Here is a 13,702-nt window from a genome sequence, read left to right as displayed (position 1 = left end):
TGTTCAGTCGTTGTGGATTACATCATTATCTCACGGATCCCTCATCATCACTCACCTGCGCACTCTATCACCTTCTCACCGGTCTGTGCTGCCATTGAGGTCCCTGCGCCACCCAGCCTGACCTTCGTCTCAAATAAAGACTGTTTACTTGCAAATTGCTTCCTGTCCTTCATACGATCGTTACAGAACGATCTGACCACCCATGGAAGCAGCGAGTAACCCATCTTCAGTGTTAGAAGAGTTCCTCAGCGCCAGTGCTCGAAGGATGGACTCCCAGGAACGTAATCTTAACGACACTGGTCGCGCTGTCCAGGCTTTGGTGGTGCAGGTGTCCGAGCTCACCCAGCAATTACAACTCCGGCGAGCCCCCACTGCGCCACCCACACTGTCTGTTCCCCCCACACCACCGGAGACCCCCTCCCAGCCGGAACCACAACTTCCGGTTCCAGAAACCTACTCTGTTGAGCCAAATTTCTGTAGAGCTTTCCTAACACGATGCTCAATCCAATTCTCCCTTCTACCCAGGACCTTCTCCAACGAATAAGCCAAGGTGGCATTCATTTTAACGCTGCTCACTGGGAGGGCGGCATTATGGGGAACGGTGATGTGGGAGAATCAAGATCCATGCTGCGCCTCGTTCCAGAAACTCGCCGCAGAGATAAGGTGAGTGTTCGATCGGGCCGTCGCCGGGGGAGAGGCGGCTAGGAGGCTAGCCGAATTACAGCAAGGAGAGGGATCAGTATCGGATTTCTCTATCGAGTTCCGGACCCTGGCGGTGGAGTGTCAATGGAACGAGGAGGCGCAGTGGGACATGTTCCTGCATGGACTGGCTGACCGCGTCCAGAAGGAGATCTACGCCCTGGACCTTCCGACCTCACTCAGTGGACTCATTGAGCTGGCACTAAGGATAGATTACACGACTGACACGAGTAGAACGACTTAACCTACCCAATCTCACACCGAGAGCTCCTACGGGTACCCGGGTCAGCGGCGGGGACACGGCCAGCCCCTCCTACGATCACGAGCCTATGCAGGTAGGGCGAGCTCGTAGGTAGGTAGCGCTCCTCCCAGTAAGACTGAGATGGTCAGCACGATCTCACGACTGTCAAGCACTTCTTGACTCCGGGGCTGAAGATAATTTCATGGACCATGCACTTGCACGCAAACTTCAAATTCCCCTCAGACCTCTCACTCCAGATCACGGTTCACGCCCTCAATGGACAAAGACTGCCGGTCACCTGACTCACCACTGGAAACATTACCCTCATCACATCAGGCAACCACTCGGAAATCATCTCATTCTACATACTAGACTCTCCCCTTGCACCCATAGTTCTTGGTCACCCCTGGCTCCTCCGTCACAACCCAACAAAGTGGACTGGCAACTTCATTCCATCCTGGCCTGGAGTAATAAATGTCATGAGTCTTGTCTAGTGTCTGCTTGTCCATCTGTTTCTATGTCTATGTTTCAGGAGGAAGCCGTGGTTTTGTCTAACGTGCCCGTGGAGTACCTCAACCTGAAGGAAGTGTTCAGTAAGTCTCGTGCTGCTTCTCTCCCTCCACATCATCCCTATGACTGTGCCATAGATTTACTGTCAGGTAAGTCTCCGCCTTAAAGGCAAATTATATTCACTTTCTGTTCCAGAAAGGGAGGCTATGGAGAAATATATTTCTGATTCTCTAGCTTTGGCGTTCATCCGCCCTTCCTCTTCTCCAGCGGGGGCGGGGTTCTTTTTTGTGGGGAAGAAAGATGGGTCTCTGCGACCTTGTATTGATTACCGGGGACTGAACAACATTACGATAAAGAATACATACCCTTTGCCGTTGATGTCTTCAGCCTTCGAGAGGTTGCAGGGAGCGTCGATCTTCACGAAATTGGACTTACGTAATGCTTATCATTTGGTCCGTATTAGGGAGGGGGATGAATGGAAGACCGCTTTTAACACCCCCAGGGGGCACTTTGAATACTTGGTCATGCCCTTCGGGCTGTCTAACTCCCCAGCGGTCTTCCAGGCATTCGTCAACGACGTGCTGCGAGATATGGTCGATCAATTCATATATGTCTACCTGGACGACATATTGATTTTTTCCTCTTCTCTCCAGGAACACGTGCAGCACGTTCGACGAGTGCTTCAGAGGTTGCTAGAGAATGGGCTTTTTGTCAAGGCGGAGAAATGTGCTTTTCATGCACAGTCTGTTCCGTTTCTTGGATAAATTGTGTCGACTGAGGGAATACGCATGGATTCCGAGAAGGTTAAGGCTGTGGTAGAGTGGCCAAGTCCAGATTCCCGTAAGGTCCTACAGAGGTTTCTGGGGTTCGCCAACGTCTACCGGCGTTTTATTCGCAACTTCAGCCAACTAGCCGCACCTCTGACCGCCTTGACCTCCCCCAGAACTACGTTCAGGCGGTCAGACACAGCCGAGTCTGTGTTTGCCAAACTGAAGGGCTGCTTCGTTTTGGCCCCTATCTTAATCACCCCTGATCCATGACGTCAGTTTGTGGTGGAGGTCGACGCGTCAGAGGTGGGGGTAGGTGCGGTGTTATCCCAACGTTCTCCCTCAGACGACAAGATGCACCTGTGCGCGTTTTTTTCATACCGATTATCCCCTGCCGAACGTAATGATATTGGTAACCGAGAATTGTTGGCAGTCAAGATGGCATTGGAAGAATGGCGCCACTGGTTAGAGGTAACGCCTCCACCCGGGTACCCCCAGAATCGATTATTTGTGCCAGAGTGTTACGGTCAAACGTTATTCAGTGGGGGCATTGTTCTAAGGTCGCTTGTCATCCAGGAGTTAACCGTACTAAATTTTTGGTCAAGCAACGATTCTGGTGGCCACTTATGGCTCGCGACATTCACAATTTTGTTTTGGCTTACTCGGTTTGTGCCACTGGTAAGATTCCAATCGACCCCCTGATGGGTTACTTCAACCGCTGCCGGTCCCTTCGAGACCCTGGTCCCATATCACACTAGATTTTATTACCGCCCTCCCGCCATCTCAGGGCAACACGGTAGTTTTGACCGTGGTGGACCGGTTCTCGAAGGCGGCCCACTTTATTCCCTAGCCCAAATTACCCTCAGCCAAGGAGACAGCATTGACCGTCGTAGATCACGTCTTTCGTTTACATGGCCTCCCGACAGATGTGGTTTCCGACAGGGGACCCCAGTTTGTGTCCAAATTTTGGCGTGAGTTTTGTAGATTACTGGGAGCGACTGTAAGTCTGTCCTCAGGGTTTCATCCCCAGAGCAATGGTCAAACCGAGAGAGCCAACCAAGATCTGGAAAGGGTCTTGCGATGTCTGGTCTCCAAGAATCCTTCCTCCTGGAGCCAACAACTGTCGATGGTGGAGTACGCCCACAATACATTACCTATATCAGCTACGGGCCTATCTCCGTTCGAGTGTAGTGTAGGATACCAGCCACGCATTTTTCCCAGTCTGGAATCCGAAGTTGCGGTCACCTCCATTCACGCCTTTGTCCAGAGGTGTCACTGCACTTTGACTAGAGCCCGCGAGACTCTACTCCAAGTGGGGGCGCACACCAAGGCTAAAGCCGACCGCCACCGGTCTAGGCCTCCCGTATACGTCGTGGGTCAAAAAGTGTGGCTTTCTGCCAAGAACATTCCTCTCCCACAGCGACCACACCTGTTCCGGGCAGGTTGGGATCCACACACACACACACACACACACACACACACACACTCACTCTGTGGCTTCAGCTTTCAGGGGAACTGGGTTAACACACTGCAAATACACAATCAGGAGAACACAAGTGCTCTGGATTCTCAGAAGCAGTGGGAATCTCTGGAAGCTTATATTCCCTACTGTACATGGACTCCACTTCATCCACAGTGAAAGCTGATCCGGTGATCCACAGTGCAAAGTTGATGTATTTCCTCAGCGACCAGCACAGATCAGCTCCAGGCATGATGAAGCGGGTATCGTCCTCTTTTGGAAGGCCAAACAAAGTAGTTTCACTTTCACAACTAAACACACAGCGTTGTAGCATTTGGACCAATCAGACACACAACTATTTGTTACATTTAACAAATAATATCTAACGCATCCTCATCTAGCCAAAGGGTCTATGGACCCTTCCCCCAAAAGGAAGCTATCACCTCAAAAAGGACAGAACAGGCCTCTGGTTCCCTAGCAAACAAAAGCACACTATCTGATAACACTAGGTTTACGACGCCCAAAAATGTGGCTAAGCCACTCTTAAATCAAGTCTCTCAGAAACAGACACATAATGCACATAAAAAGGGACTTTTCTCTAATTAATTCATAGAAAAACCTTTCTTTGAATTAATTCACATATACTTTAGGACATTGTGTATACTGTTACTGTTCTTGTATATTGTGTTTTGTGTATTGTATATGTTTTATACATGCTTATGATGGATCACTAGTTAATATAACCTCATCTATATGATGTGTGGTATCTATGAGTTTGTATTTTCATGATCTAAATGAGAGTGTATATTATATGTTGATGCCTATGCAACACATTAGTTTTATAAGAATCTTAAAGATTCTTCTCTTGAACCCATAATTTCATATGCAAGACACCATACTAGAGACAAAGAGCTGTAAAACCTCCCTCTCACTCAAATCCTGAGGGTGTGACATCATCCCCCTATACAGATCACTGATCACCAGATCAGGCGGCTCTTCTAGATTCAGGAATTCCAGGAGAAGATGCTGAGCTAAGGGCATTAAAAACCATGCTAAGCTTGTGCCAGGCTTCGGCCTAGACTATTCATTCATCAAGATCCACTGGTTCGAACTGGTCTCATCAATTCACTTCAGCAGAGACCAACTGGAGCCCCAGAGTGCACCAGGACTCTTTATCAAACAGGCGAGACTTGCAAGTATCAAACTTAGTCATATTAATTGATACATTAAGTATCATATGCACCTTTTACAAAGGTGTGTTTGAACTAAGAAACTGATGTTTCCTTCAGGCTGTAAATCTTCTAAATATATCAAATTGTACCATAGCTCCATTTCTTTATTTCTTTTCTTTTTACTGCTTAAGCTTTAACCATTTTCCAATGCCAACTGTATGCATGTGTGTGTGTATATTAAACTAGTTTAAGTGTTTATGTACAGGTGCTGGTCATATAATTAGAATATCATCAAAAAGTTTATTCATTTAACTAATTCCATAAAAAAATTCAACTTATATATTATAGTCATTCATTACACACAGACTGATATATTTCAAATGTTTATATCTTTTAATTTTGATGATTAACTGACAACTAAGGAAAATTTGAATATTACTTAAGACCAATACAAAGAAAGGATTTTAAGAAATCTTGGCCAACTGAAAAGTACGAACCTGAAAAGTATGAGCATTGTACAGTACTCTTCCTCTTCACAATACCCCATAGATTTTCTATGGGGTTAAGGTCAGGCGAGTTTGCTGGCCAATTAAGAACAGGGATACCATCGTCCTTAAACCAGGTACTGGTAGCTTTGGCACTGTGTGCAGGTGCCAAGTCCTGTTGAAAAATGAAATCTGCATCTCCATAAAGTTGGTCAGCAGCAGGAAGCATGAAGTGCTCTAAAACTTTTTGGTATACGGCTGGGTTAACCTTGGATCTCAGAAAACACAGTGGACCAACACCAGCAGATGACATGGCACTGCAAACCATCACTGACTGTAGAAACTTTACACTGGACCTCGAGCAACGTGGATTGTGTGTCTCTCCTCTCTTCCTCCAGACTCTGGGACCCTGATTTCCAAAGGAAATGCTAAATTTACTTTCATCAGACAACATAGCTTTGGACCACTCAGCAGCAGTCCAGTCCTTTTTGTCTTTAGAATCTTCTGACGCTGTCTGTTGGTCAAGAGTGGCTCGACACAAGGAATGCGACAGCTGAAACCCATGTCTTGCATATGTCTGTGCGTAGTGGTTCTTGAAGCACTGACTCCAGCTGCATTCCACTCTTTGTGAATCTCCCCCAGATTTTTGAATGGGGTTTGTTTCTCAATCCTCTCCAGGGTGTGGTTATCCCTATTGCTTGTACACTTTTTTTCTACCACATCTTTTCCTTCCCTTCACCTCTCTATTAATGTGCTTGGACACAGACTTCAACAGCCAGCCTCTTTTGCAATGACCTTTTGTGTCTTGCCCTCCTTGTGCAAGGTGTTAATGGTCGTCTTTTGGAAAACAGTCAAGTCAGCAGTCTTCCCCATGATTGAGTCTCAACTTTTATAAAGAATATCTCTTTGGATTTGAGACTCTAGTCTTTGTAGCTTCACAGATCTTCTTTATGCACCAAGAGCTTGTAACACTCCAAAGAGAAAGGAAAATTTGAAATCGCATCATATGACCCCTTTAAAATATCTTCATGTGTTCCATACATGTCCACAACAACATAAATTTTGAAAGAATTCTCCTTTCTTAACACATGAATTCACATATAGTCATAAACACAGTCAAATGTACAGTCAGTACAATGGTACAGTAGGATAGAACCGAACTCCTCTGACGACTCAGAGCCTTGTAATTGGGCCCAGGAGAACTGAGGTGAATAATAGTTGTCCTGTGGGACGGAGATGAGAAGTAGAGGGGGAGAAAGACAGGGAAGTTGAAGCAGAGAAATATATTAGGAGCGTGATTTGTGTGTACCTGTGTGTTAAGTACTGCACTGTTTATAATTAAATACATGTTGTTTGACAACACACCACAGTGACAAGAAAGAGACATATTACTGTAGCCATTTGAGTGGAACACAAACACAGGGTCAGCGTGTTAGTGTAACTGGCTTACCACAATGCCAGTTTGCATTTTGTTGCATGCAGGGTTTGATTTCCGGGGAACACGCACACTGATAAAATGTATGTCCTGTAGTTTGCTTTGCTTAACAGTGTCTGCCAAATAAATAGGAAGTATTTTGCATTTGGCCCACATGATAGCACATATGTACAATGAATTGTTGGTTCAGGATTAAGTCCGGTATGGGTCTTATATTCTCATCCTATTCCCGTAAACTTTCATGTCTCTTCTGCAATACATTAAAGGTCAAATAAAGTATTCTTTTAATTTATTATAATTACAAATTATGCTTTTATTTTACCTAATAAATGTATCTAAATATCTATATATGAGTGCAAAAAAATAATACAAATAAAATAAAAGATAAAAAAAAAAATCAGCCAGTGTCACAGGACAACAAATCCCTGTTTGAAAACATATCTTTATATATATAGATATCTTGTTTTATGATTGTTTGTTTACTGTAATTTTTGTTAACTATAGATTTTTTTTTACAGCAAGAATATCTAAACAAATTAAAAACAAGATAAACTCACTTGATTGTAAAAGATAATAAGACTTGTTTTGTAGAATATATTGACACTTTATTTTTTTATTTTGTATTAAAGGGATAGTATACAAAAAAAATTATTTTTGTTTCCTTACTCTCATGTCATTCCATCACATAATGACTTCCTTTCGTTTGTAGAAAAGAAATGAAAATATTTTGAGAACTGTATATGTGCATAAAATGGAATGGAAGAATAAATAGGATGTTTTGAGGGGTAAGTAAAACATGGGCTAATTTTCATTTTTGGGTGAACTAAGCCTTTAAGGATGAACCATGACAAATTGTCTCTGACCATGATAAATTTAGATCGATTTAATGTTAGATTTTATTTTGTTTAGCCAGAACAGCAAGAGCATCCAATACAAACAACATCTTACACAATGTTGCTTTGAGGTAAATTGGTAATTTAGTTATGTTTTTAAGCTTAGATGTACCAATACAAATATCAGTTTTATTTCTGACAGTCAATGATAAAGAATTTAATAATGTCAATATATTTTAGTACTACACGGCAAAAATTGCAAGGCTTATTGTTTACGTGAGAGCTCTTTTCACTATATAAACTCTGTCATTGGCTGAGGGGGACTGTGATGCTGAAATGTCTCTGTGGGCTTTGCAGGTCTGTTGCACGGATGCATAATTAGAGGACAGGGGATAGAAGGATGCAAGGAGAGGAGAAAATGACATGTATTGAGCAAGTCTAATGATAGTACGTAGAGGTATCATTAGAAGACATGAACAAGAGTGAAAGTCCTGTGGGCCTTGGACTTTCCAATCACAGCTTTCACACCGGACAGCTACACGTCACTCACCCTGACCAGGTAAAACTGTCCATTGAAACAGAAGGCCATATGGTCTAAACCAATGCCAGTTATCTGCTGCACGAGCCAAACCAAAAGAACAGCATGTATAGAAGAAGACAGAACCACCACAGCTTTAGCAAAAGAATTCAAAGGCCATCCAAGTTCTGTCATTCTACACCACAGCAGTTGTCCTTACAATGGGAATCAAAAGATTCAGTAAAACAACTGTGATAAATTTGAGCCAACAAGCTGAAATCGTCAAAGCAGCCATTGACTAAGATGCAGTTTTGTTGTTCTGACATGTGTGTTTTGTTCCTCTAGTTCTGTCAAAGCAGCACTTCCAGGACATTTGGACATGTAGATTCACACTCTTCAATTCAGAGAGGACTATGGGACAGCTCTGTTCTTCTTAATGAGATGAATTGACTCTATTCCAGACAAACTCTGCCTGCTGCCCTGTGCCAGTTAAAAAACAACACTCAAAAACACTTGGGAGCATGCAAAAGAAACTCAGTGTCCAGTGTACAAACTGATGCCAAAGATTCATATTCATTGTGAGCTTGGGCCCTCACATAGAAAATACACAGATGTTCATTAAACAGTGGTCACAGTGTACATACATTCATGAAGTTCAGCCTGTTCCTGAAGAGCTCCTGTGTGCCATTTATATCTAATCAGCTAATTGTTCTGGCTTTTTGGCCAGTTGAGGTTACAGAAAATAATTGTGTGCAAACGTTTTACTTGTTTGGGAATGACTCCCTACTGAAGTCTCAAACTGATAGTGCCAGCCTGCTCTTTATGGACCAGTAGTATTTGAATAGGAGACCTGAGCAAAACAAGCCACTCAGTACAGAACAGTAAGTGTTTCTTTCTTTCTCACAGTGTGTGTGTGTGTGTGTGTGTGTGTGTGTGTATATATATATATATATATATATATATATATATATATATATATATATATATATATATATATATATATATATATAGATATAGATATAGATATAGATATACAGTACAGACCAAAAGTTTGGAAACATTACTATTTTTAATGTTTTTGAAAGAAGTTTCTTCTGCTCATCAAGCCTGCATTTATTTGATCAAAAATACAGAAAAAACTGTAATATTGTGAAATATTATTACAACTTAAAATAATAGTTTTCTATTTGAATATACTTAAAAAAAATAATTTATTCCTGTGATGCAAAGCTGAATTTTCAGCATCATTACTCCAGCCTTCAGTGTCACATGTAACATCCAGTCCATCACATGATCATTTAGAAATCATTCTAATATTATGATTTATTATGAGTGTTGGAAACAGTTCTGCTGTCTAATATATTTGATGAATAAAAGGTTAAAAAGAACTGCATTTATTCAACAACAAAAAAATTCTAATAATATATATTCTAATAATATATTTTCTTTACTATCAGTTTTTATCAATTTAACACATCCTTGCTGAATAAAAGTATTGATTTTATTTAGAAAAAAAATTACTGACCCCAAATTACTGACCAGTAGTGTATATTGTTATTACAAAATATTTATATTTTAAACATAGCTTTTTTTTTTTTACTTTTTATTCATCAAAGTATCCTAAAAAAGTATCACATGTTCTGAAAAAATATTAAGCAGCAGAACTGTTTCCAACTTTGATAATGAATCATCATATTAGAATGATTTCTAAAGGATCATGTGATAATGATCCTAAAAATTCAGCTTTGCATCACAGAAATAAATGATAATTTAAAGTATAATACATTTAAAAACAATTATTTTAAATTGTAATAATATTTCACAATATTACATTTTTTTTCAGTATTTTTGATCAAATAAATGCAGGCTTGATGAGCTGAAGAAACTTCTTTCAGAAACATTAAAAATAGTAATGTTTCCAAACTTTTTGTCTGTACTATATATATATATATATATATATATATATATATATATATATATATATATATATATATATATATATATATACAGTTAACTTTAATATAACATTATACAAGTAGTATACTGTTTTGTTTTATGCACTTAATTAATAAAAACAAATAGAATATATTTTCTTAGTCTTTGTATTGTTATATTAGTATGGTACAAGATTATCCTATTTAAATAAATACAAATTGCAGCATAATTCATTACTGATCTGTATGTATACTTTTTTTGCTAAACACAAAAGAAGATATTTTAGTGTCCATACAATGAATGTCAGTTGGGTCCAAAACAACATTCATAATTTTTCATATCCACAATTCATAATAGTATTGTCATGTGGAGGGTAGGGATGAACTCAATCGCAAAAAATTTTTAGCTGCTGTCATAAAAGCTCCTTGAACATGTTGTTCCTCTCAGGGTGGGGTCTGATGGAAGGGGAGTTGCTGCCTGTCTGTAATGTTGTGATTCCGGCCCTCTCAGTCTCTCCCCATGTCTTATTCTATAAATGTGTATCCTGGCTCCCTGATTCTGTATTAGAATTACAATGGAGACCTGCTGAGCTACCTCCCAAGGCTGAGCCTCATCCACCGGTGTGTTCATTCACTAGAGCGACTCGCACTGCATTGTAAAGCTCTTGTTAAGAGTCTGGACCAAACGAATGAGCTTCGTCTTTAAACGGAGACAATGCATGCCTGATTTACCATACGGTCGTGCAGCGGATGGCATGCCTGTTAGTTTTATGAGATGGCTCAAGTTTGTGTTCCACTTTCAAAGGCGAGGGACACTATTTTGGATGTCTTACACTTGAAAGAAATGAACAAGTATGAACTGTCTGGTGTCTGTGACAGGATATCCTTTTAAGAGAACGAGGCTAGTTGTCACACTAGAGGGGCTAAATCATAAAAACTGTAAGTATTTGTGTCCAAATTCTGATAACTTTTGAATTCACTTGAGCTTTTAATATGGTAAACAATGACAACATATATGAATAGCGTTCTTTACCAGCAGCTGAGAGGTTTGTGATTTTCTGAAGTACTTCTCTTCTGAACTTTGATTTTCATTGTTTCGAGTCAATCAGTCAACTTTGAAGACAACACTAGATTATCCTGTTTAGAGAGCCAATCCAGCGCAAATCAGCAAAGCTGTAATTTAGCTGGCAGGCCATTCACTGAGACTGCAGGATGTGATTGGGTGAGAGCTGTTCCTGGTACAACAGTCCACGTGCCTGGTCCTTGGGAGGGCCTCTCGAGCATGTCTCAACTCGCCCTGACGATGTCATGCCCGCATCAACCCTCTAACCTTAGAATTACTTGCAATGAATGATAAACGAAATCACACAGCACACGAAATCACATGGTTTATGAATGATACCCAGTAATGTATTTTATTGAAGCAGATAGATAGATAGATAGATAGATAGATAGATAGATAGATAGATAGATAGATAGATAGATAGATAGATAGATAGATAGCTTTAATGAAGTGCTTGAAGGTGTTATGAGAATGTTTTTTATCTAAATGTTAATCAGGTGGCTCATGACAAACTGTCTTGACATCCATGAGTTCATGGATGACAATCTAGCACAATCTACTACAGTGCTGGGTCAGTCGTGACATTCTTCATAATTAAAGAACTATCATTTATATGCAGTTATTCAGAATGACCCCCTCAGAGTGAGATGCTCTGTAATCTTTGACAACCTCATGCTCCAGCGCTGATCCAGCACAGAATAACCTGAGACACAAGCCTCACCTCGGGTCGGGGCAAGCCCACACATGCTCTGTTTACTGATTACACACGCTAGTCGTGAGGGAGAACAATGCACCATTCCTCAGCACAATGGGTCAAAGTGCTTTAAGGAGGTCCAGCTTGTAATACTTTCGGTTTTTCTGGTTATGAAAACTGATACATTTGTTGTAAGTTTGGATTCATCATTAGATTTGCCATTTTAGAGTGGGTGGGGGGTGGTGACCACTGACATGTGGCAGAACCAGTATTATATGTAGCATTCGTTTGAGTACCTAAAACCATGAGGATGGTCTAATGCAGTGTTTAATGTACCCCAACATCCCCAGCAATAGGGTTCAATTACCTGTTCATCAACACAAAACCATTTATATATATATATATATATATATATATATATATATATATATATATATATATATATATATATATATATATATATATATATATATAGTACAGACCAAAAGTTTGGACACACCTTCTCACTCGAAGAGTTTTCTTTATTTTCATGACTATGAAAATCGTAGATTCACACTGAAGGCATCAAAACTATGGATTAACACATGTGGAATTGTATATGGAATTATATACATAACAAAAAAGTGTCAAACAACTGAAAATATTTCATATTCTAGGTTCTTCAAAGTAACCACCTTTTGCTTTGATTACTGCTTTGCACACTCTTGGCATTCTCTTGATGAGCTTCAAGAGGTAGTCACCTGAAATGGTCTTCCAACAGTCTTGAAGGAGTTCCCCGAGAGATGCTTAGCACTTGTTGTCCCTTTTGCCTTCAGTCTGCGGTCCAGCTCACCCCTAAACCATCTCGATTGGGTTCTGGTCTGGTGACTGTGATTATTGGTGTAACAGTACGCAAAAAACACGGTTCGGTACATACCTCGGTTTTAAAGTCACGGTTCGGTTAATTTTCGGTACAGTAAGGGAAAGAAATGCAAACATTAAACTGCAGGTTGTTTATTACTATAAACTTTTTTAACAATTTGTTTACACATTTTTAAACACTTTTTAATAAAATATTATATATATATAATATATATATATATATATATATATATATATATATAAAATAAAAAAAGAATAAGAAATAAAATACTGCTGCAAAGCTCTCCACTAAATAAAATACTCTGTCTCAAACCAATATCACATAATAAAATTGTGGCGAGTGGGGCGGGGCCGAGGGACGTGGGAACAAGGAGTGAGGCCGGCAATGATTGGGAAATCAGTGTCACCTGCGACCCACCGCCGGTCTCAAGTCCCACGTAGGAGATGGAAGGATATAAAACTGGAGCGACGACACTGAAGGACGAGAGAGGACCAGGCCTGGGCTTTTAGTTGTGTTTTGATTTTTATTTTGTGCGCGTCAGTCGCCGTGAGGGGCTGACGCGCTGTTTTGTCTTTAATTTGTATTATTAAAATGTCCTTTGATTGTCCGCCGGTTCCCGCCTCTTTCTTCCGGATGAATAGGAAGTTTTAATTCATTACAAAAATATAATGAAAATATATAAATAAATAACTGATTACAGTGCAGCATTACCAATCCCAGCTTGTAGGCCTGCTCATATTTAAAATATATATATAACTTTTCCAAAGTGTAAAGTGCAACAACAGTTTCAGTTTTTAAACCTGCTCAGATTTCGTTATTGGGTTGGCCCGATCGGAATTAAGAGCAAAGGTCTGTTTAAATGCGACGGGAGCTGCGTTTGAAGTACGGTCGTTTTTTTCCTAGTTGTAGTGATGTTCACACTCACGTGATGCCTTTTGAAAACTTTAGAATCAGCTGCAGGGCGGGATTTGCGCTGAACGCGGAATGAAAGCCCTGTACCGAAACGGTTTGGTACGAATACACGAACCGCT

Source organism: Carassius carassius, chromosome 40, assembly GCF_963082965.1.
Source record: "Carassius carassius chromosome 40, fCarCar2.1, whole genome shotgun sequence".
NCBI classification, from domain to species: Eukaryota; Metazoa; Chordata; class Actinopteri; order Cypriniformes; family Cyprinidae; genus Carassius; species Carassius carassius.
This window is presented reverse-complemented; position numbering follows the sequence as displayed.